Below are 26054 nucleotides of genomic sequence, written 5' to 3'. Positions count from 1 at the left end.
CAGGAAAGAGCTTGAATGTGTGTTGCAAAAGTCTTGTAACTCAGAGCCAGAACATAAACAATGTGATGAAATTAAAACTTCTCCTGATACATTGATAATAACTGTTACATATTCAGATTAGAAAACTGAAGGTGTTTGCCTACAGAGTTTATTCACCATGTGAGGCAGCTGGGGGACAAGAACTCCAGAAATTTTACGAACATGATGTTTTCCAAGTCTACAAGAAGAAAAAGCAAAGGGACACTACGAAAAGCCAGACTACATCTACACTTTGTGAACAACTATCAGGGAAGAACTGTTTTCTGCTATTCCTTCCTCTCTATCTTCATCTCACCTTCCTCCCCATTTATGACTAGCTGTCAAATTTATATTTTAAGCTTTTGGATTGCTGCAAAGAGTTCAAAACATCTAGAAACACATCAGTTTGTTATCTTCTAGCAAGATCAAACTGTGTTTGTCAGGACCTGCAGTGGCACTAACGACATAAACCTTTTGCATAAGTCCTATTCCCGCACAAAGAAAACAAGCAAAACAAAAGAAGAGTAACTGCCACTCCAAACGGCTAGCCAATCTTCCAATCCCTGCACATGCTAGGGTGTCCTCATTTAAAATAAAAGCAATTCCTACACACATTCAGGAAAAAAAAGAATACAACAGGACATGTCCTAGCTTGCCAAACATCTGTGCTTTCTGGTTCTCCATCAGCTTTTAAACAGTGTATGCTTCAGACCAGCAAAATCTAAACATTTGCATCTCTGTTAGGCAATTTTTTTTCATCACCCTAAAAGACTTACACGCACCTAGCGACCACAGCATACCAGACCACAAGGAAACCACTCTGACAAGCACCGACCTAAAATACATACTCCTATGTACCCCCTCCACCACAAACGCAGTGGCGGCTGTCTTTCGATCAGTTCCTGCCCTTCAACCAATCCATTCATTTAAGCTCCCAAACAGTCAACAGCAGCTGCTCAGTCAGCACGCAGTGCAGCTTCAGTGCCAAGCTTAGCCACAGGCTGCCGGCTGGCTGGACAGCCAGATCCTCCACAATACCTGGAGGGAGAAGCTTGAGAAAATCTCCCTGGACCAGACACAGCACTATTCCACTGCTACAGGATGGGTGACATTATTCAGTAAACTACGAGGCAAAATTCTAGTAAACCTTCTGCCAAGAAGCTACCAAAGCAATGCACTTATTTTTCTCAGCTGTGCAAGCTTTTACTTCATAGTGTTGACAAACAGGCAAGTTTGCCCATTCATAGAATCACAGAATGGTTTGGGTTGGAAAGGACCTTAAAGATCATCCAGTTCCAACTCCCCTGCCATGTGTTGGGACACCTTCCTCTACACCAGGTTGCTCATAGTCTCATCCAATCTGGCCTTGAACACTTCCAGGGATGGGATATCCATGACTTCTCTGGACAATATGAGCCAGGGCCTCACCACCCTCACAGTAAAAAATTTCTTCCTAATATCTAATCTAAATTTACCCTCTTTTAGCTTAAAACCAATAGTCTTTATCCTATCACCACACTGCCTAATAAAGAATCCCTCTCCATCTTTCCTGTAGGCCCTGTTATAAGTACTGGAAGGCTGCTATAAGGTCTCCCTAGAGCCTTCTCTTCTACAGGCTGAACAAGCCCAGGTCTCCCTAGAGCCTTCTCTTTCTTCTACAGGCTGAACAAGCCCAGCTCTCTCACCCTGTCCTCGCATAAGAAGTGTTCTAGCTCTCTGATCATCTCTGGCCCTTCTCTAGACTTGCTCTGTCAGCTCCACGTCCTTCCAGTGTTGAGGACTCCAGAACTGAACCCAGTGCTGCAGGTGAGGTCTCACAAGAGTAGAGTAGGAGAATCACCTCCCTCGACCTGCTGGTGTCCAGTTGCTAAAAGTGATGCTAAGAAGCACAGGCCCTGTTCTGACAGCTGATGTCCAACTCCAAATCAAGGGGAACATACCGGAAAACCGAGGCCAGTAAGGGTGATACCTCTCTTAAGAGGCTGAGGGAAGGCAGCCTACATTCAACACAGGGAGCAGAAAGGAGTCATGCAACCCACAACTGGAGTTAGGGAGACTAAACCAAAACAGGGTAGAGTAGAATTTTGGAATGGTGACTTGGTGAAGATCTGCTTGCTCTTGAGTGGAGTCTCCCTTCAGGCTTCGGGTTTTGTTTTAGTTAAGTTTTTTTGATGTTTTGTTGAGTTTGACCTTTTTTCTTCAGTTCTTCTAGTAACACATAGTGCCTTCATGAGATGAGTAATGAAGCCCACTTACGTGGGTCGTTTTTTTTAAATTTTTAACACAGCTATCCAACAAATCAGCATTTATAACAAAGCTTCCTGTTGCTATCTGAAGTAATGCAAGTCTCTTGACCATTGTCTTTACAAGCTTATTAAAGCTCCCATGTGCAGCCAGGCTCATGCAATTTACAATATTAAACCTCCACCTTGCTAGTGATCCACTTTTATTACCCATTCTATATATCAACTGCCACTATTTTTCCAGAGCTTTAAACTTGGAGGCTAGTTTGGTTTTTAAATTCTAAATTACTTAACACATGAGTTGATGCCAAGCATTTTTAGACACACACACTAAATTTTGCGACGTAGATCTGACATCCCCCAATCCTTCCTATTTCAGCTTTTGTATTCCTGGCTGGCAGGTAGAATATTTATCTACTTCCCTCAAAGCAATCTAAGCATGCTGTGGCAACTGATTACAGAGGAATGCAGGCACTGGGCCAGTGTTGCTGGTTTATACTGAAACAGGAGCAAAAAAGGGAGAGTTTTGCTTACAGTGCAGAGATCTGGTATCTCTTTCCTGGTTCCCCTACCATTAAGAACTTTTGCATGATAGTGATAATGAGTAATGACTCCCAATAGGCAAATTCCTCAAAACTTGATGTGGAAGGGCTGGGAGAGGCGAAAAGGGAGCTGACTGCAGCACCTTATCAGGTTAGAACTATGATCACAGTACAGCCGGCTGAGAAACAGGGCAGAAATCCAGAGCTACTAATGTTCTCTTTCTTTAGCATTTCTTTCAGAACCCTGCAATACACCAGAAATACGTTTTAAAGGGAAGGCATCAAAACAAGGACTACTTGAAAACACTGGGCTTCTGGTTTTGCTTAAGACAGCCAATTGAGCAAAAGCAAGGGATACGCCAAATCAGTGACAAAACGGCCCACTTCCCTCAAAATACATGGTTGTCATGAGAGCTTTAAAGGAGAAATTAATCTCAATAGATTCTTCAAACAACGTTGTCAACCTTGTTTTACCACAATAACTGAATAAAGTAGATTAACAACTTGATTTTAAAAGCTATTAACTAAACCTTTATATAGATTTCTAATATTTAAGATCAGTAACAAAAGGTAATGACCCCTATTGCAGATTGCCTACTCTAAATTACACCTCTATAAAAAACACTCAAGCTTAGTTTATTTAATCTTAATTGCTTTCCTAGTGCAAAATGTACCTTGTCATGACCAAGTAAGTGGCCTGCTCGCCCACAAGAGCTTTCTGAATGTGACATCAATATTTACATATGCTGAATGCACTCAACCCCCACATGATCTTTGGAATCAAAGTGCAAATTCTGGCCTATGCCATAAGCACTTTCCTACTATTAATAAAACCTAGAATGTGACCTAAGCAAGTTTGTCCCTTGCAAAAATGGGGTGTGGGTTTAAATTCCTCATTTTGAAACAATATGACAAGAACAGGAATCCTTTCCAAGTAAAGATAATTTGCAAGGCTAGACAGAATTAAGTGGTAGAAGAGGTCTGCTGGGCGCTGAATGCAATGACAGGCTGGCTGACTACACTGAGCCAGCAAACCCAAAGCAACCAAAGCGAACCACAGCAGCATGCTTGAAAGGGAAATCTAAAGAGAGCTTCATAGCAAAACTCTAGCTGGGAAGCAGTTCAAAACCTCGAGGAAAACAATCACAAAGGGAACACCTCCCGGTTTGATTCTTACTGCATTCATGAAGAAAGGGTTCTCCTTTCCATAAATTTCAAAAGCATTATATCAGATAATGTTCAAATGAAAAAAAAAATCAGAACTGATAAAGCTAATTGAATCAATGATTAGTGCAGGGTCTGAAGAGTACAGAGGGGGTTCAACTAGAATAAGCAGAAGTCCAGACATACAAATAAGTACTGCATGAATAGAAGCATAATGGGATGGGCTGGAACATAGCGAACAGTAACAAGAGTATGAGAGCAATGCAAAGAGTGAAGGAAGAAGAAATCTGATAAGATAGCGGAGAGGAGTTATCTGGCATCTTTACAACAATGAATGAAGTCTGTTCCTAAAAAAAACTAGATCAGGGCCAGGTTAAAAAAAATAAAAAAAAATAAAAAATTTAAGATGGGTGATGTTCTCATTTGTACAAATACTTACTAGCACCTTTAAAAATATTTAAGGTTTAGACTATCAGTAACTGAAAGCAAGATGAGGGGTTGGGGTGAGTTTTTTTTAAATTGGGGTTTGGGAGGGGGGTGTTGGGTTTTTTTTTTTAATTTCCTTTGAAGTTTCAGCATCTTTTATGGGTTTCCCTTCATAAATATTAGATAAGCCTGAGATGTTTCCTTGGCAGCATTGCCTTTTAGTCCCAGTCAATCTCAAACAATGTTATCTGCACAGTTGGGTAAGGAGTAAGATGCATCTCATTCATTTGGCATTCTCTTACTGCTGAATTTGTCACCTTTTTCTCCAATGTCACTCAAATATGTAACGTACAGACAGCTGACTAACAGTGACCACATATGCACATTACCTCCTGTGCTAGATATGCACTACTGCACGTTAGTAATACTACACAGATCTTAACTTCCTGTTTTCCAAACAGATAAAGGTTTGACCTGTTTAAATGCAAAAAAATTTTGCCAGCATTATTCACTTTTAACGCTTCCACATCAACTCTCCGGCACCACTCTACTACCGTCCCCAGAAACAGAAAGAAATGCAAACCTCAGAAGAACAAAGATGATAACTCTATCGGGTAGCATTATTACAACCACTGTCATAGACAGTACTAGTTACTTTCTTCCACCTCAAACTTCCAACCACATTTCAGTACACAACAGTTCAAACATCTTCTTCCTACTTTCAAGAACTTTATGGTCAATGACCAATATTAAACTAATGGGAAAAATACCAACATCGTAAAAGATGTACAAAATTAAACTAGTACACTGCAGTGTACTAAACTCCTAAGAAATAAATGTGTAAATACATGTGGACTATGTGCATTCTTACTTAAGTAAGGTGAATCAGAGGAATCATGCTGTAATTTGCTCCACAAGAAAAACAATACTAATTTAACTGTTATGAATAATTAATCAAGTACTTGGAAGACAAAAAAAGGATATCAAAAAAGTAAAAGCTAAGTCCTTACAAGGCTGTAGCACCTTTTCCTAAATTTATGAGTCTGGCTACTAGTGAATAAATTTATTCCAGTTCCTTTTTTGTTAACTCTACTATTACCAAGTCTAAGAAATGCAGTACAAATAGGATTAAAAACGTTTATGAGCAAAGGAGGCACGTATCTTTTGGAATAATACTGAAAGCCAAAATAAAGGAAATTTAAGGAAGAAAGATAAAACAATGATTTAGGTTTATTACAGCCAACTAAGACCTCATTTGAAGCATTCCTTAAGAGGAAAAAAACTAAGAAATCCAAAACATAGTTTCAGATGATGTTTTTCCTCTGGCTTCCAGCCATACAATCCTCCAAAACTAGACCCCAAGCCATGCTCTAAACCCAAGTGTGGAAGAGAGTACCAGCCGTGCTGAGTCTCCACCACCCTCAAAGAGAGGGGCTTCAGGGTACCAAACCCAAGCACACCTCTGTCCACCCACGACACAGCAGCAGCGGTTCAAGGCCATCAAAATGTGCCATGCTGCTGCCACTAAAATCAAACACGGAGGTTCCAGCACCTCAATAACCATACATCCATAATCCCCACCAGGGCACGAGAAGCAGGTTCACAAACATGCCACGAGCCCAGACCACCTGCGAGGTTGCTAAAGCAGATTTGCGGACTCTTCAGAGAACAAACCCCGTCAAATCCTGTGGGCTGCCCGCCTGCCTGGAGAAACTGGAATTATTGGCAGTAGTAGGCATTTAAAATGGTTAGCCTCTTTATTTTATAGGGCAAGCCTACTTGAAGATCTTTTCTCCCTTTCTTCCCTGCCCCACCAAAGGAAGCTGTCATCTAAATTATTACATTTGTAATTGTGCAAACAGTAGTTAATTATAAATCCAGCCATCAGTAGAGAAAGGTGACAGCACACCAGTGCCTGAAGAGGCGCTCTCTGTTTGAACAAGGCCTGCAATGGTTGCAATTATCCTAAGAAGTCAGGAAAGAGCAAGAAACATCTACATGATCCAGCTCTTCTTATAGGCATGCACAAGGCAAACATCTTGCTCCTCACTTCAAGAGCATGTCCAAAAGTGTTTAGGTGCCAAGAAAAAAAAAAATAGGTTTGATCCAAACGCAAAGAAAAAGAAAGATATCAAACAATAAAACAAAAAAAAAATCAACAGCAATAAAATAAGAGGTAAAAATATAGAGACCTTTTACTTAATAGAAATGCTGACCGTAACCGTTTCTTCCCTGCTGAAATGCTTTTACTAGCTAAGACAACTACGCTGGTTTGTCCTTAATGAAAAATTGAAAAAAAAAGAGAGAGAGAGAGAGACTGAGAGCAACAGCAAAATTCATAGGGGAGAGAGTCATTATAAAAAAGGCTTATAAAGTATATACATATATACATACTTCGCTTTGATTGCAAAGTTAAGCATTTGAAGCATTATGCAAAAGTTGCTAAAACTCAATCCAAATCATAACTAAGCCAAGTAGTCCCTATACTTAATTTTACATGCAAGCCAGTCACAGATTAACAAACAACATTCTGCATATTTAAGTATATTGTTTTTCTCATGAAGTACCTTAAAGGTCTTTGCTATCTTCAGTAAGAGATATGCAAGTTCCATTCTGAAAGTCAGATCTAAATTTTTAGGGTTTTTGCTGCATTGTACACATTTCACGTATTATATACACAGACATCACCGCGCTAATGCAGATCTTGGGATTATTTCCTGAGCCAGTACACAACAGAATTTCCTTGACAAAATTTGAAAGGCTAGTTAGCGTATTGTTACAGGGAAAGTAAAAAGAGTACACGGAATTTTGAATGATTTCTACAATGCACTGCTGGGATGAAAACAAAGACTTGCTATAGGAAGCCCAACCACTATAGATGGCCATTTTGGAAAACAAAAACAACGCCCTAAAACACTTCCCCCCCAAAAAAACCCCAACCAAACAAACAAAAAAGAAAATTAAAAAACTTATTTGTCTACCTCAAATTGTCTTGAAACATACATATCTCCACTATTTATAAGTTTGTCTTAACATGCTCAATTTGTTTTGCAACGAATGTATCAATATGTATTTTCGGTGCCTCTATGTACATACACATATACTCAGCCACAAAGTCTTCTTCATTCAGACATCCATCATTTAAACTTAACCAAATAAAGCAAAAGGTGGTATTTGCTACTACTAGTCAAATGCTTTCTGATTATAATTGAAACTAGGTCTTTAAACACTAGCAACATAGGATTTTGCTTGAATTACATCATAGGAGGAAACCTGACCCACAGGGCCTTCCTCATTTTAGACCCTGCTCTCCTATAAATAAAAGTAACTGAGTATCAGTATTATAGCTATTCCTTTAATATAGAACAACAGTTTCAACTCCTTTAATAAGGGTATCATTTTGTGGTGGTGAAGTCTTGCATTGGCAGGCTAACTTATTTCCCACATCTATTTCCAGGAAAAAAAAAAAAAAAAGCAAGGCCCAACAAAACAAAAATCTATTCTTTTAACAAGATTAATGTTATTTTCATTAAGCTATCACAAATATTTTCGGGGGGGAGGGGGGAAAAGGCTATATATGACCCAGATCACAGAATTATATAAAAATCTAGGTTGGAAAGCATCTCTGGAGATCATCTGGTCTAACTGTTCTTGAAAGTAGGGCTTTAAAATAGATTTTCCAAGGTCCCATCAGGTCAAACCTTGGATATTTCCAGCAAGGAAGACTGAACCACTTCTCTAGGCAACCTACTCCAGGGTTTAGTAGTTCTCAAGGTAAAGAGTTTTTTCCCCTTATAACAAGGCATCTAATTATAAAAAGCCCACATGAACAAAACAACACAAACCCCATCCAAATAAAAGAAGGAATAAAAAGGTATTTCAGTACACTAAGAATTTCATCCTGAAATTTTACCATGCTAACCTAATGTATCACACTGTCTGATAAGTATGAAGTGAAGACTGAAATATTTGCACTGCACAGCTTATCCAACACTAGACAACTGTCATGTCTCAACACTAGAAGTGTTGCAGGAACTGACAGGCATTAGGAGTTAATATATGCAGAATATTTATTTCAAGTACCTACAGTTTATAATATATGTAACTGCTCAAGTTATTTATTTAATATTGAATAAATTGGTAATATATTGGTGATGCCCTTTGGTGGCTACTTCTAGCACTGTTCACTATCCTACTGAGCCACACAGGCATGCCAGGATGCCTCTGACCATGTACATACTACTACTCTGATCCCTTAGGATTCCAGGCTGCCACCTCTCCAAGCCTGAGCTCTTCCTCTCTTCTGATCACAGATCCCAAGCCTTCAAGTCCCACACATGCTTCCATACTACCAGTCCCTTCTCTTGTCTTGTTGTTTCAGGTCACCTGACAGAATATCAAAGTTAAAAGTACTCAAGAAACAGAAGCTTTCAGTTAGTTTACACGTCATATATCAACTGCCAAAAGGGATCTCAATGGATAGAAAGAGAGGACACTAATAAAGCCAGGCTTGTCATGCCGTCTGACCATATCTGCTGGCAACAGGCACATCTGCTGATTGCCTTGAAGTTGCCATCTAATCAATCCAGTAAAACAGGCTTTTTTTATTACCCACGTGAAGAGTTCAACTTTGCCTTATAATGTACAGCAAATGGTTGTAAAGCCAGTTTTTCTCCTCACTGCCAGAAAGAAAAGCAAATGAGCTTCAATGAACAATACCAGCCATCTACCAAACAAGAAAGGTCATTACACAGGTCTGGGTATGTGCACCTGGCAGCTGAGTATCATCAATGCACACAAGTCTGACCCAATTCTGCGACCATCCACACAACCAAGGTAGCACCTGTAGGAACACTTCCTTCAGAGCTCCAGTAGCATTTGCCCTACAATCTACATTTGTAAAGAAAGTTATAAGGATGTTATCTGGGACTTAGAAGTAACTTTACTTAACTAAGTAGTGAAGGGGATGAAACCACATTTGACATTTAAGTTGATGCATTCTGTTTACAAATGTTTGGGGGACAGGAGGCAGAGGGGAAAAGGGGACAGAAAAAAAAAAGCTACTTTTGCCTTTGGTGAATGAAGTGATAAAAAGCCAGTGTTGGACACTTGGCACACTAAGCAACATGCAGGTTTATTTTTTTCATAGCAGCTTAACACAGTATTTGTCTTGCTTTGACACCCAAAGGAGAAATTTTAAACCAGTTCTTTTACCACAAAAAATTTACTTCCTGCATAATTAGGAAAAAACCAAACACAAATGACCCTAGCGCACAACATGACACCACTCCAACATCGTACAGGCTCGTTAACAAGTAGCAGTAACAAAATCTCTTGCTCTTGAGAGAGTCCAATGACAGACCTAGCTCTAGACCCCAGTACATCAGATTCTAGAGGCTCACTTGTTAAGACCACAGTTCAGTTAATTAATTAATCTCAGTAGATGCTATTGGAAAAATATTTTATCCATCAAAACTCTTTTTAATAAAGGGTTAGAGTCCTCTTTCACACTCTAAAGAAAATTTATAACACATTATGATTAAGCTTGTTTCCCTACGTAAAAGATCACAACTCCTCTACCATCATTTTGCTTGAAAAGGATGAGGGTTTTTTTGTGAAGAAACATTATTTATATCATGCTTTCAGCATCAAGAATTCAACAAAAACAACAGCAAGCTATTCTAGTGATGAATTACCTTTCTTACTAGCTTTATTCTGAATGCACCCCGCTTCAGATTCCACTGAATCATACTGTTTGATTATCATAAAATATTTGATTGCTCACAAAAGCCAGATAGATCTGTTTAGAAACCAAGTATAGTTAGAAAAGTGACCCTTACTGTAAAACCAAATGTACCACCATCTCAGGATCTGAAGCCAATATACTCAGGTCAACATAAATTAACATGTAATAACAGTTTACCAATTTACTACAGGTGTTAAACAATTCTGTAATTGTGTTCTTCTGTTTATATTGATATGGAGAAATAACTAATTTTACATTACAGAACAGAATTAACTGTAGTAGTTCCGTTGCATCAAAATGCACAATTTTCACAATAAATAAAAGAAACAAAAGAAATGCCTGAATGAGAGAGGCAGAAAAGTTTCAGTAGCCAGGCCACAGCAAAAACCTAGAGCAGGGCTTTCAACAGTTTTGTTCTACACTCAGGTAACAAACCAAGTAATCATTGGAAACAGGCAAACATCTTCCTAGTATGCCCAGTGAAAGACCCAGACAGAAAAGAAAAATAACAGTCTCCCATCTTTACCTAAGGAGCTAGAAATTGTGTAAATTCACCTTTACATTACGTAATATATTGATAAGGAATTAAATCTCTAAGGAAATGGAGAAAAAAATATTCAAAGCACTGTATTCAGCATTTACCAAACGTGAAGCTTGTGTCAAAAGGGTAATATCACAACACATAGCCCTCCCCTACTATTAACTGCATAGAGAGTTTCACTACAAGATGTCAGAGCTCCTATACTGAATGCAACTTATTTGAAAATAGCCACTGGTAAGGAGGGTTGTCACTGTGGCCAATTATTGTATAATAATGTTCCAGAAAAGCATACGCTATTAATAAAAGTTGTCTGTTACCAGTATGCTGGCAGATAGGTGTTTGTTTCACACTTTGAAGAAAAGTGATGCTGCAACCATACAGAAGTATGATGCTCCCTATTCATACCAGGGTGACACTACCCGATATACAAAGTGCACAGGCTAGAAGCAGAACGCTGTTAGTCAATCAAGTGATTCCTAATTGAATAGTAACAGCTCGCTTACAAGCTCCACCAGTTATTTAGTACCTTTGGTCAAAGGTACTACAGGTCAGGACAGAATTAATAAAAAGTTTAAATGTTTAACTGAAAAATAATAAAGATATATCTACTGAGAAAAGGCATAAGTCAAAAGAAAGTCCCTTTATTAAACCCTGAATCACTTCCTAGTTACCAAAAAAACCCACTGTGCTCCCTTTAATCCCAGAGCCTTATCAGCTCCCAGGTGCCAAATCACCAGCTTCCTTCAGATAGATCTCTTTTTCTCCAGGTGTGCATTTTCAAAATGAATGGGAAACAGACACAGCCAAAGCTGGAGAATGAACTTAAAATTCACTGGCTTCAATGAACTGAAAGCTACAATTAAGACAACTGCTTTACTACAAGTGCATTTTCTGGGGTGTTCTGAAATCTGTCAGGGATTTTGGTCTCTTGCATATCAGTAGTGTGCCCTGGCTGGCACAGTCCTACAGACTTTCCCTCCACTTATGAAATTTTCTGGCAATTACTTCAAATAACTGCGCTGCTAAAGTCAAGCAAATATGGAAGCAAGGAGAATCAGTTGCTGAAGGTTTTTTCGTTTTTAATAAAAAAAAGTGATCCATCATGGCTGCAAATATTAAAAAAAAACCAAACCTGTCCACACTGTAATAATAACAAAAATCTTATTTTACATTGGCTACTGCTAATTTCATATACACGGAGTATAGTATCACAACTATATTCACAGATGAAGAGTTGTCCAATACTTACAAATCTGAAATTTCTCAGTGACACCTCAAATTGTTTATTACGTTTAGAGTAAAATGGTACGTATTGATCCTCTTCCCTACACTGTTCCCCACAACTATATATTGAAAAAAAAAAAAAATTGTAATTATAACACTGGCTTTCAGAACTGTAATAATCAGCCATCAAATGCCACATACCTTGATGACCAGCCAAACTTGTGTCGTTCTACTATTTATTTATTTATTTATTTAAATACACAGATAAAATTTAGTTCTCAAACTCACATATGACTAACCTCTTGGCAACTTTTTGCACTTGCCACATGAACAAATTATATTTACAGAAACATGCTTTGAAGGGGAAAACATGATATGTAATAAAATAGAATCTTTTTGTTAAAACTTTCACAAACGGCATGATCTCTTTTCAAACTAATCCTGAATATAACAACATATAAGATTGAGTGGCTTATGCTCTACCAAAATAAATTTCACCAATATGTTTGCATCAAGCAAAATCTGTGATGCTATTTTTTCCAGCCATCCAAGAAAGCCCTGGTTGTACGTGGCAATTGGCAACACAAAGACTGAAATTGCAATTGGGCTTTACATATGATTCAAGTTAACAGAATAAACAATCACATTGATACATGAACTGAGAAAATTGAGCTTTAAAATTGAGTTAGGCACATGCAATGGTGGAAATCTTAACTGAACAACGGTAGTCTACAGAGTGCTGTGTGAAAGAGCTGGCTATCAGAGTCCAAGAACTTCATTTCCTTAAAGCCTGCTGATAATGAGCAAAATTCAATGACTGGACATGAAAATAAGAAGCCAGGAACAGGGTAAAAGTTTGAACTATACCATAGCTATGGAGTCTATCCACACCGTAGGCCAGGATGTTAGTCAAATTTCTTTCAACTAGTTTCCACGTTTCTTTAATAAATCTTTACTGATATGTATATGGCCAGAAGTATGAGCGATAACTAGAACCCGTCCTATCCTATAACCACCACTGAAAGCCAATCAGGACAGATTGTGCTCACTCGTTTGCTCAAAGACTCCTTTATTTCCTATAGTAAACACGGACTAACACATTCTGAAATAACAACATGACGATAAGGCAAACTGTACTTTAGCACATGCTAGCTGATCTTCAACTTGACCAAAGTACAACCTGCTTTATCTACAGACTAGAGACTTCTAATGTGTTATTTAGAACACAGCAACACATTCAAGAAGTTACCCTCTTCCAGACAAACCACTAGCACTGAAGCCACCACAACAATCAAAAAAATCCTTGCACGCACTTAACTTCACAGAATCACAGAATCACAAGGTTGGAAAGGACCCATTGGATCATCGAGTCCAACCATTCCTAACACTCCCTAAACCATGTCCCTAAGCAGTACACTTCAAGTACATGTTCAAGCTTGCCTACAACCAAAACCTCTACCTGTATCATTACAGTTCAAGAAGTCAAATCCTTTCCCATCTATGTAAGAAAAAAATACCCAAATCCACAAAACTGCCAAGATTATGAAAAGCATTTTATACTGATATAGCTGTAGAAATAAAAGCCAACTGCACATACATCCAATAGCCAGGTTAAGCATATTAAGCTTTAAAGGGAAACACTAAACTCAGTGAAAGAAAGAGATCAGACCTCTGTATGTTCGAAGTCAGTTCCTGGGAGATGCCCCATGATCCATATTTGCACAACCGTTGGCAAAACAACAAAAAAACGCTAGTAAAATACAAAACCCCATGTGTGCAGAAGTCACAGCTCAGGCTCCAAGCTTTGATTCATAAAATGCGTCATCCCACAGAGCGTAACTGTAACACATAACTTACTAGGGAAATAGCCATGGTTACTCATCACAGTTTGGTGTTATGAAGCGCTTGCTTTCCATAACACTACTCACACCAGATCAGAATCTGTCTGGGGGTGGAGGGAGTGGGAAATCAATGAACAAGATATCAAATAGTAACTACTCTAGTACTTCAAAGTGCAAACAAAACAGCATTTGACTTAGTACTGAAATACTTCACTGTTGATTTCAGTTGCTTACAACTATCCTCTTACAAAGCTATTTTTAAAGCCTTGTTTAGATAAAAAATCCTGCTTTCCAGTGTAAATAATAAAGTACTTAAAAATAAAAGGAGTTTTTTGTTTCTTGATATACAACAAATTAAAAGGAAGCTTTACTTTGTGCAGACATTATGCTTTACTTGATATCTGAAGTATATCACTGAGGCCTTGGTTTGTACCTGCCAGAATCTCTAAAATTAAAGCTGCTAACAGATCCATTGGAGCTGCATATGCCAGCTACAAAGGTTGAAGCAGTTTATGATTTCACACCAATTTTACCTTCTCTTTCACAAAATAAAAAAATAAAATTGAAGAACACTCCAGTACTGTCCACCTTACTATTTCAAAAAGGAAACTTTTTACCTTGTTTAAAGGTTATGTGAACTTAAAGGAAGGGCACATAATTAGCTTCATATTACAATACAATAAGCAAAGTAGAGTTGGAATCACTTTCTGTACATCCAGTTTTCTTCTTCTTGAAGAGAACTAAAAAATATATTGATTTTGTTTTCACCCCGAATGATGTAAAACCTCTTGAATCGCTTGTAAACTTTACCACCCACTATGAAAACACACGTGCAGGTTTGAATTAAGGACTGGCTTTTGCTCCCATTTTTCATTCATTTCTATGAGCAACATCACTAAATCTTAGTGAGAAAGTTCTAAAAAGAAAAACTAGAAATCCCCATGACCGGTAAGCTACTACCTTAATATTGCACAGTACTGATTGACAATAATTATCTAACCAGCTTCAGAGTGCACAGGCAACTAGTTTGAATTGGGAAGATAAAAACTGGCTGTTGATGATAGAAAGCAGGTAGCCACGACAGGGCTTACTATATCACCTCTTGAAATATGCCGAATTGGTCATTAGAAGCAAGCATACAACACACTACTTTGGCTGCATTCCCGCTTCATAATGCAAGGAAAAGTATCTGTTTCACTTTTGGAAAGCACCACCTTTCAGAAAGCCCCAAATTCCTTCCTCAAGAGAAGGCATTATGATCATTTAGCTTGAAGAGCTCCTGTGAATTTCAGATTCAAAAAAACAAGTTTCCTCAGCAGGGCTTTTAGTCATACTTCTAAGCTTAGGGCAGCCTCCCTCTCCCCAACATGCACTGCTCTGAAGTGCGTGCAGAAAACCTAAACTTTCCAAGAGAGGGAAACTAATGCAGTTACGGCCAACATGCTAGATTAATGCAAGGCTGTACCATCTGCAAGCTTCATTGTTTCTTGTGATTTCTCTTTTGTCTGTAAAACTTCTCTTTAGTCTTCATACCAAAGAGTGATTTGCAGAACTTTAACAGAGGGAACTTAGTTACAGAAATCAATCAGATAAAATGAAGATCACTAGAGCTGGGCTAAACAGAGGCAAACAGGCTTCAGACTAAGGGTCTACAGCCTGTAGAGATGCACAGCATCTCTCATGCAGCGATATGCTCTCCCGTTAAATGAGCAATGAGGATTCTTGGACAGAAGAACTGCGTTTAACAAAAAGAGAGGTGGTGTTACTGGACAAAGACACATGCCAAGATCAGACAGCAAGGCCACATGAGGTGAGGAGATGGCTCTCGAACCATGGAACTGTACCAGACAAAGCCAGAGGAACGCTTAGAATGCTGAAAACCTTTCTGCCTGTATCTTTTCCAACTTTTTTCTGGAAACATTTTAAAATATCTCACATCATCTGAGAAGGGCCAGCTAAAGAATCTGTATTCCTAGTGTACGCCTAAAGCCCAGATTTTGCTGAGACTTCTCAAACTAGCAAGTAAAGAGAACATGGGACTTGCCAGACGAATGACAGTACAGCAGTGCTTCGAGCGCCTACAAAGTTTTGAAGTTTCTCTTGAATCTTCCTGGCCCAGCAGATGGAAACTCTTTGTTACCCTTACTCATTTGCAATGTCTACAAATCTAAAACAGAAAATCTAGCAGACAGGCATGACCAGACTTCAGCATCACAGTGATTTTGGCATAGCTCAAGTGACTGAACTACATAAGGAAAAATAGATGGTTTTCCTTGGGGAGAAGGCCCTTCAAGATTTTTAATTCAGTTCACCAACAAGAGTAATGTAAAAATTAAGATCAAAAAAGCTTTATAAAGAAAGTTATTGGAGATTGTTTTCCATATTACCTGATTTCCTACCACTTCATTAAGTATTTTCTGTGCAAGGATATGAAAGGAACAAAGAAAAGGAATACCAAGTCCTACACAGGACACGTGACTAAGTTTCATATTACAATGCTAATAATAGAAATAACTCACAGCAAGGTTCAGTACATGCCGATATGAAAGCAATGGTATCCTAGGGTATGGGGAGATTAGAATAAATTATCTCAAAGTAAGTCAGGATGGAACTTGCAGCACATCTGTTACTCTGCTCTAACTGTCTCTCCGCCTCCCCTTTCCCCTCAGTAAACACTCTGACAGAAGAATAACTTGCCTCCCATTAATTCACACTTGTCATGAGGTAAGACCATACACACGTTCTGATCTGCAGGCCTTGATAACAAGAAAATACTATAGCTCACAAAAAGCATTTAACTCCAAAACCAAACTGCAGGCAGAGTGTTTCTGGTTGATACTGACACTTCTATGCAGTCTAGACTAAGTGGTCTAAACCCTCCCTTTCTTGTGGGCTTAAGATACAACCTCAGTTCAGAATTACCTGTTGATAGATTTGGGTAGTTTCCTACTCAAGTGAGAGCCCAAGGTGTCCTCATGCTCCCAGAAGGGAGATTCTCACCAGTCCCCTACAAGCTGGATGTGCTAGTGCTCAATATTGTGCCAAATCCGCCTCGTTGACTGACCTCCTGCGCTTAAAGTAGAACAAAATATACACTGCACTGCTACACATAGGTAGCCATAAGATAAGAGAAACCAATGCTACAAACTAATACCAACTAATAGGAGGAGGAATTAAATAATTTTTGCTTAGTGTACTCAAAGCTGTAGATCTGGGAAAGCAACTGAAAAATGCTGCTTTCTCACTTTCCTGATTCAGCACAAACTTTTCTGTAGATGACTACACACTGTTGCCTCCAGCAGCAACCAGTTCTCAACTTCATAGTTATAAAGTTCATGAAATTGTTTCACCTTTAAAAAAACACACTACAAGGTTCATACAAAACTGACTATGCACATTTACTATATTCAAAATAATATGGTTAGTAACAACGGTCATCATAACCATTAAGCTTCAGTTTAGTTTTAACTGCTCAATAAGTGATGACCAAATAACCCTATGTACAGATGCCAGCATGCCTAATACTATTTGTGAACACACAAAGTGACAAAATAGAAGTGACAAAAATTAGTCCACCATGGAGAACTGAACATTAACAGCTTCCACATGCACCACTTTTAGCATTGTGCTCATGTAAGATTACTCTTTAGCATCTATGTAAAGCTATTATTTACCTATCACTTTAAAAAGTAGGTCACAGCTTAGAAATGTATGAAATGATAGAATTGTTCAGGTTGGAAAATGTTTTTAAGATCGTCAAGTCCAACTGCAAAACTCACTGCCAAGTTCACCACTAAACCATGTCCCTAAGCACATCTACACGTCTTTTAAATACCTCCAAGGACAGTGACTCAACCACTCAAGGCCAGGCTGGATAACGCTTTGAGCAACCTGATCCACTGGAAGGTGTCCCTGCCTGTGGCAGGGGGGTCAGACCTGGATGTTCTTTAAGATCCCTTCCAACCCAAACCATTCAATCATTCACTTCCCTGGGCAGCCAGTTCCAGTGCTTGATAACCCTTTCAGTGAAGAAATTTGTCCTGATAGCCAATCTAAATCTCCCCTGGCACAGCTCAAGGCCATTCCCTCTCATCCTACCACTTTTTATTTGGGAGAAAAGACCAACACTCACGTCTAGCGAGTGATAAAGTCTCCCCTGAGACAACCATACAGACAGTTGTCTCTGTTATAATACTGACTATTAAAAAAAAATACCCAAGATCTTCAGAAATTAGTTGCTATTTTACACCACTGTAGGGGATGAATACAAGATGTATTATTTAACAAGTCATGAATGTATGCAAGATGATGACGTTACTACCACACTAGCTTTTTCACTATCATCTTCTGCATTAAGCACATTACACCAATAATACAAATTGATGAATTAAGAAGCAATTATGGAGCTTTCTGGATATGCTATTATATTACAACGTAGTCTTATTACAGTCTTAGTTTGTACTAAAAGTATTTTGGAGGTAAAGGGGTAAAAAGTTAAGTATTGTACACTACATGTTGCTGTGATATTACCCAAGATTTCTGTCCTGAAATCATGAACTAACTGTCCCTGTCTTAGAACGCGCAAAAAAAGGTGATAACAGACACATAAGAAACGCTGATTAAATCACAGAGAGAGATGACAAGCATTAGGAGTTTTTCCAGGAATCTACTGCCAGTAATATTAGAATGTTTAATGAAACAAAATCAATCTTATCAACACAAGTTGGTTCCTCAAATAAGCCGTTTTGTTAAGTGCATCAACTAAGAAACAAAGATGTACTAGACATTTGTCACCAACCCATCATGGCATTTTTGCCACAAGACAGTGCCAGAGAATGTCAGCACCATAAAAAGTTAGTATTTGTATTTCATTATCAAGTTTTTCCAGATATGGTGATTAAGTAGACCTTTCTTCCCCACATTCCTGTTCCTTAAGGGTTTCCTTTACCATCAAACCCGCCTAGATAATAGGGGCAATTTCTTCTACAGATTAGTTTTAGATACACTAAAGAAAAAAAACATATAAGTGCAACTCCCCTCTGAAGCTACATATTCTACACATCTAAGCTCACTTTCTTAAATATTGGGTTTTATGCAATATTGTACAAAATTAGTACTTCAGTTATATATATATATATATATATATATGCCAAAAAGACAGTTGTGGATGACTGAAGTAGCAGTACCAGTACTTAATATTAACAAAACATTAATTTGTTCTAATTTCTGTTATAGAGGTATTACAGCCGGAACAATTTGGATGACAAGCTGAAAGCTACAAGGGAAGCAACCATCCTAGCAGTGAAATCCAAAAAAAAAAAAAAGAGAAAAACCAAAAGAGGATGGATCTTTAAAGGAGAGGAAAGCGAGAAGCAACAGAAGGAGAGGCTAATTACTTCAGATGATCTCAGTAAAGAGAGGAAATGAGAAATGCCGTAAGATTAATGGGAATACTATATTAAAAGAAATATCATCTTTTACTGTCGTTGCATCTGTTTCACAACTCCGTAAGGGTAACTTCTGTTCACACTTCTTATATATTTTTAGATGATGGACATTTTGGACATATATACTGTGGATATAGATATGGATATACTATGTACTGGAGACTATTATATTTCTACACCATAAGACTGGACGCAAGACACGAGGTGCTCGATTAGGATTTGGGGGAAGAAGAGGTCGGATGAGGGAAGGAGCCAAACCCGCCTTGTGAGAGGAGTGAGCAAAGCCAAGCGCAGGAGTGAGCTGGGACGGGATGGGACAGGACCGTTCTCCCGGCAGCCGAGTAGGAAAAACACGAGGCACCGAGGCGGAAAGAAAGCGGAGGGACCGCGGGGCGCGGAGCAGGGCAGCGCCGAGCCCCGGGGCGCCGCACGGAATGGAATGGAATGGCAGGGAACGGCGTGGAACGCATGGGATGGCATGGCATGGCATGGCACGGAATTGCACGGGACGGCCGGGAAAGGCACGGAATGCGATGGGATGCACGAGACGGCAGAGAAAGGCATGGAAATACGATGGGACGGCAGGGCACAGAACGGCAGGGAAAGGCATAGAATGCGATGGGATGGCACGGTAGGGAACAGCACGGAATGCGATGGGATGGCACGGCAGGGAACAGCACAGCAGGGAAAGACACTGCAGGGAAAGGTATGGAATGTGATGGGATGGCACGGTAGGAAAAGGCACGGAATGCGACGGAACGGCTCGGCAGAGAACGGCAGGAAAAGGCACGGGACGGCACGGTTCGGGACGGCAGGGAAAGGCACGGAATGTGACGGGACGGAACGGGACGGCAGGGAACGGGACAGGACACCGGCACAGCGCCTCCAGCGCCGCCGCTCACCTCCGCTCCCGCCGCCGCCGCCCCCGCCGCTGTCCCGCGGGGCAGCCGCCCGCCCGCGCGCTCCGCCCGCCGCGCCGAGGAGGAGGAGGAGGAGGGAGGTGCGAAGGCGGCCCCGGCGCTCCCGCCTACCCGGCAGCACCAACTTTTCCCCCGCCGCCCCGTCTCCCCGCGCCGCCCCCGCCGCCCCGCCCGGTACCTGCAGCGCCGCCGCCGCCGCTGTCCCCCCGGGGCCGCGGAAGGGCCGCACGGCGCAGAGCGAGGGCAGCAGGTGCGGAGCGTGGGAGCGCCGAGCCGCCACCCGCCCCGCTCCCGCGGCGCCGCCCGCTCCTGCGCCCGGGCGGGGCGGGGCCTGCCGCCCCCTAGCGGCACCCGCCCGCGGGGGGGGAACGGGAGAGGGGAGCTTGGGACGGGCGCTCGGCTCTCTGCCGCCCCTCCCATAGGGAGGGAGCAATAGGATCGGGTTAGAAGGGGCCTTATAGATCATCCAGTTCCAACCCCTCTGCCGTGGGCAGGGACACAGACCAGCCTTCTCGAGGCTCCATCCAACCTGGCCTTGAACGCCTCCAGGGAGGGGGCATCCATAGCTTCCCTGGGCAGCGGGGGCCAGCGTCTTACCACCTTTATCGTGATGGATTTCTTCATAATGTCTAGCCTAAATCGCCCCCCTTCCAATTTAAAGGCATTCCCCTTTGTCCTGTCACTCTGTGCCCTCGTCAAAAGTCCCTCCCCAGCTTTCCTGTTGACCCTTCATGTACGGGAAGGCTGCTATAAGAAGAGCCTTCTCTTCTCCACGCTGAACAAGACCAGCTCTCTCAGCCTGTCCTCACAGCAGAGGTTTTTCAACCCTCTGATCAACCTCATGGCTCTCCTCTGGACCATTTCAGCAGTTCTATATCCTTCTTTTGTTGGGGGACAACAACTCCCTGAGCTGCTCTGGCTGCAGCGTACAGACTGCCAGGTCCTGCACTTGGAGCTACAGACCAGGGGAAGAGTGGCTAGAAAGCTGCCTGGAGGAGAAGGGCCTGGGGGTGTTGGTTGACAGCGACTGAACATGAGTGTGCCCAGCACACTCAGCAGTGTGCCCAGGTGGCCAAGAAGGCCAATGGCATCTTGGCTTGTATCAGAAAGGGTGTGACCAGCAGGTCCGGGGAGGTGATTCTGCCCCTGTACTCGGCACTGGTGAGACTGCACCTTGAGTACTGTGTTCAGTTCTGGGCCCCTCACCACAAGAAGGATGTTGAGGCTCTGGAGCGTGTCCAGAGAAGAGCAACGAAGCTGGTGAGGGGGCTGGAGAACAAGTCTTATGAGGGGCGGCTGAGGGAGCTGGGGTTGTTGCCTGGACAAGAGGAGGCTGAGGGGAGACCTTATTGCTCTCTACAACTACCTGAGAGGAGGGTGTAGAGAGGAGAGAGCTGGCCTCTTCTCCCAAGTGACAGGGGACAGGACAAGAGGAAATGGCCTCAAGCTGCTCCAGGGGAGGTTCAGGCTGGACATCAGGAAAAAAAAATTTCACAGAAAGGGTCATTGGGCACTGGCAGAGGCTGCCCAGGGAGGAGGTTGAGTCACCATCCCTGGAGGTATTTAAAAGACAGGTAGACGGAGGTGCTCAGGGACGTGGTTTAATGGCAGATAGGAATGGTTGGACTCAATGATCCAAGAGGTCTTTTCCAACCTGGTGATTCTATGATTCTACGACTGTACCTCCTGGCTGCGGGGCACATGGGAGTTACAGCATGAGGCTGCAGGGTGGGCAGGAGATCGGCAAAGCCCGCCTCGTCCACTTGATGCCTAGACCAGCTGACAGGCTGTGTGAGGACATGGGGAACCTGATGTCTGCCTGGTTTGTCACCTCGGTTAGTAACAAGGCAGATGCAGAGGCACATGAAGGAAGTTTAAAGGAAGTTTAACTTCCTTACGCAGCACACACAGTGTTAAAGCGGTCTCATCCTCATTCATTGAGCAGGAGAGGTTCTGGTGGAAACATACTAACCTAATAGGCTGATCTGGGGTGGCAATGCTGGTGCTTTTTTCACACACTCTATCATTCCAGACTTACACACTCTCACAGTCTGAAGAAATGGTACAGAATTAACAAATGAACTTATTCACACTTTGAGTCTCACAACCAGTTAACCACTAATCAAAAAAAAAAGCAGTTTATAGACGCACTGTTCCCTTGCTTCTCCTAAGGGAGGTGGACAGGCATGGCTGCTGATGAGACCAGGAGACTGAGGTCCCCAGAAGGCATAGGGGCATGTGCCACGCACTGCTGCTTTCCTCTTACTTTCCTAGTTCTTACAGGGTACACTGCAGCATTGTGTAGATGGATTATCTCAGGTCTTGCAAGTGGTATAACTGTGTCAGAGTGACACTACACCCATGCTAATTAACTGAGCCTTTTAGCAGAGCTCATTAACTGAAGCAGAGTAGCTCAGTGGCTAAGCAATCCGGTGGTATGTTTTCTCCAGTGGCAAAACCGGTTAAAGAAATTTCCAGATGCTTGTTCTTGTCCTTGTGGCACAATTGTGCTAATGCAACTGTAAATGACATCAATGGAAGGGTCCAGGTTAAATCATACACAAAACCTCTCAAAAACGTATGAAACTTGAGTATTATTTTCCTGATTTGTTTTGATCCCTGTTGTCAGACATCTCTGTTGACACAAATGCAAGGATGGGAGCAAAGAGACAGTGAACTGCTGTGCCAGAACCTCCATGCAAGAGATGCAGATCTAAAGAAGACAAGAGACATGCCAGAGAAAATCTTATGGGACTATTCCTTGACCTGGCTATAGGGTTTCAAATTCCAAAATCACTCTTTCCAAATTTAATTTAGGCTCCTCTGCACTACACAGTATAAGTATCCCTGCTGTGGATATGTGGTTTTCCAAAATGTAACTCTGCTCTTGCAGTCTTGTTGCTCTGTACTGCTTATCTAGTCAGCCATTCCTCGGTATGTCACTTTGCTGGCTAGTTTGAGTGAAGTAGGTTGAAGGTAGCAACTCCAGATGCAGTGAATGCAGAAGAATGGGACACAATTTATGCTTGTCTACAAAGTACTGCTAAATTTGAGCACTGGGAGGAGCATAGCTGTATCACGTGTTTTCCCACCAGGGACGATGCACATTGCTGCTCAGCATGGCTGATTCACAGAGTTTTTCAGATTTCCTGCGAGTTCCTCTGGACAATTCTCTCTCACAGTCACGAACATATTCATTAATACCTACCTTGAAGAGTGAGCTATCCAAAAGACTTACTTAAGGACGCCATCTAATAATCTAATCCTTCTTTATTTTTAAAAAGTGCATAGACTTCATCTTCCACACATTTAAATCTTAATGAAATATTCAAAATCAACAGGCTTCATGCTAGTTAACTGATTCTGAGACTCTAAGTGGTAATAAGTTCATTTATTAATTCTGCAATATTCCTCCAACTGTGAGAATATTTCAGTCTGGGATGATAGAGTTTGTGGAAAAAGCACCAGCACTGCCACCCTGGATCAGCCCATTAGGTCAGTGTGTTTCTACCAGAACTTCTTCTGTTAAATGAGTGAGGATTAGATCCCTCTTAACACTTTCTGTGTCGTGTGAGGAAGTTAAAGAGCCTTTAAACTGATACTCTGCATTTTCCAAACAGTCAAAGCACTTCGTGAGCAATAGTCATCACCTCTTCCTTTAGAAAGAATGCAGTAGATTGTGTTACATCACCGATACATGAAATTAACACGCAGCCAAAGGCCAAGCTGCTGCTTCCCGTATTTAAGGTTACTGCATCTTGCCTTTCGCATGGACCCATGTAAGTTTAGAGGAGCATTAATTTAGTGACAGTAATAGCCAATGCATTCCAGCTAATCATAGTCAGGGCCTAATGACTTTTAGAGATGAAATAATAGTGTATTTAGGCATTTGATTTAGTTGCACAATTCCTACGTTTCCAGTAGGACAAAAGCTGTGCAGTAGGCAACTCTTCCATTATATCAGAAATTATATTGTTGGAACTTGAAGGAACTACATAATCCTGGTCTTCCTGTATGTTAAAACTATTACCTATTGTATCAAGTACAGTCAGTCTTACCAGTGAGGAAGAGCATCCCTTTGACTGGGAGTTGCAGATTTAATGGGAGCAAACAGCTTTGTGTTACACATAATTACTTACAGCTCTGAAAATCTGTTCTTGGCAAGCACATTCCCAAATTCCTTGGTTCTATGGAAAGGCAGAGAATCCTAGTCTAACTAAGAGCAGGGGAGAGAAGAAGGAATATATTAGCTACAACTGCCATGCACAGGATACTATAGAAGCACTGGTGAATTTCTCCCACCTATAAATTATATCTCCCACAAAATGTGGTATCAGCTGATAACAAAATAGTTATGTTTCAAAACTACTTCCACACATGAGTATTCCTACACAGCATCTATTTGTCAAAATGTGCTAGATTAGATAAATATGAATTTATTACCCCTAAGTCATTTTCCTATCACTCAACTAAAAGTGTGGACAAAATACTAATTCCATGAAATTAACACCTTGAAATTAAAAGAGAAAAAACACCACTATCCACAAAACCAAACAAATGGGATAAAGGTTGTCTCTGTTAATTTTACCTCTTGTGACAGAGGCATTATTATTTTCTGTAATTTCACAAACACTATTTTTTGAAGGATTCTCTCCCATTCACTGCATGTCTCAACAGCTTCCTTCACTGCACATGTTAACACCTACAAACTAAATGGCTACTCTCATCCTGTTAAGAATCCAGCTGAAGACATATAGGGGACAGTTTTTCAACTCTCAGTGCTTTTCAGTCATATCTCTGACCACTTATTTAAATACAAAAATCACAACCTGAGCCTCTGTTCATTTTACTCAGAAAAGGAAAGTGCTTGATTACTGATCAGAGGAAGAAGTCGTGTTGGAGTGACTTCCTCAGCACCACGCAGAAGTCCTGTAGCAGTAGCAAACATCTCTGATAGCAGTTTATGCAGCTACCTAGACAGGCACCAGGCACTGCTTGAAACTAGGTAAGGAAAAAAATTGTGGGTAGTGTTAATTTTAATATAGATAGGTTCTCCAGTTAATTTGTAGTGATACAAGGAAAAGTGTAGCACTGTAAAAAGTTCAGTAGAAGAGGAGGCTGCTTATTTGAGCAGCATAGCCAGCTTACACTACCACTAGTGACTTCATGAAACCACGGTCTGATTTCCCAGCTTAGGAAGGCTTTCTTATTGTTAGTATCCAGGGAAAGATTAGCAGGAAAAAGTCCTGATTGTTGCTGGGCTGTGACTTAGATGGAGGTAGAGAACAGAGCATGTTTTAAGAGAGGTATAAAATGATTCTGTGACACTTAGCAACCAGTTTGTCACAACCTAGAGGAAAGAATTATGAATAACAGATTTAGCAAACAAGTCTAACAGGGAAAAGTTAAAGATTTGGACAGGTTATGGATGGGTACAGGACAACCAGACAACAGTCATGTACAACATCTTCTAGGGATGGAATGAACTGCAAACAGCTTCATTAAAAGATTAGAATTATATGTTAGAACAAATCTTTGTAGATATAAACCAAGCTACCTAGGCAAATGGCAGAACCTCTTTCATTGCATGTTTTAAGTGCCACTTAAGTATAATATCCTGGATATAGGGATTGATTCGTTATTAGAGAGGAGTAAAGGAAAAGACTTCCTGAGGCATCTATTAATTCATGTCTGTAGTCTGGGTAACCTGTGGGAGGGTAAAATACTGTAGGCTTGTGTTGTCAAGACCAGCAAGCCTCTACTGAGTAAATATACATATGCGTATATTTATATCTGTGTTTGCACACAAACAGATTTTTGGAAGTTAATCAGCCACATTGTGAGGGTTTCCTTCAGGTCAGCAGAAGACTCCTTGCTGTCAGAAACACGAACATGCCAAAGCTTCTCAAGAGACAGTTACAAAGAAAGGGTTTGTATTCTTG

The 26054-nt window shown here is 40.9% G+C and overlaps 1 protein-coding gene across 5 annotated transcripts in view; it reads right to left on the bottom strand.

The window, feature by feature from the left end:
- Nucleotides 1–26054, bottom strand: part of PTPN3 (protein tyrosine phosphatase non-receptor type 3) — a 166217-nt gene that overhangs the window by 105536 nt on the left and 34627 nt on the right. Inside the window, exon 1 of one of the 5 annotated variants that reach the window (XM_054059145.1) lies at nt 20291–20435. The exons of 2 other annotated variants lie outside the window; for them this stretch is intronic. The gene's annotated coding sequence lies outside the window, so the exon portion shown is untranslated. Of the gene's footprint in view, nt 1–20094; nt 20168–20290; nt 20436–26054 lie in introns of those variants that run through there. 2 more of the 5 variants (XM_054059147.1, XM_054059146.1) reach the window with 2 other exon arrangements.

This window comes from Cuculus canorus, chromosome 2 (assembly GCF_017976375.1).
Source record: "Cuculus canorus isolate bCucCan1 chromosome 2, bCucCan1.pri, whole genome shotgun sequence".
Classification (NCBI taxonomy): domain Eukaryota; kingdom Metazoa; phylum Chordata; class Aves; order Cuculiformes; family Cuculidae; genus Cuculus; species Cuculus canorus.
Note: the sequence above shows the minus strand (reverse complement) of the source record. Positions and strands in the feature narration are given on the sequence as shown.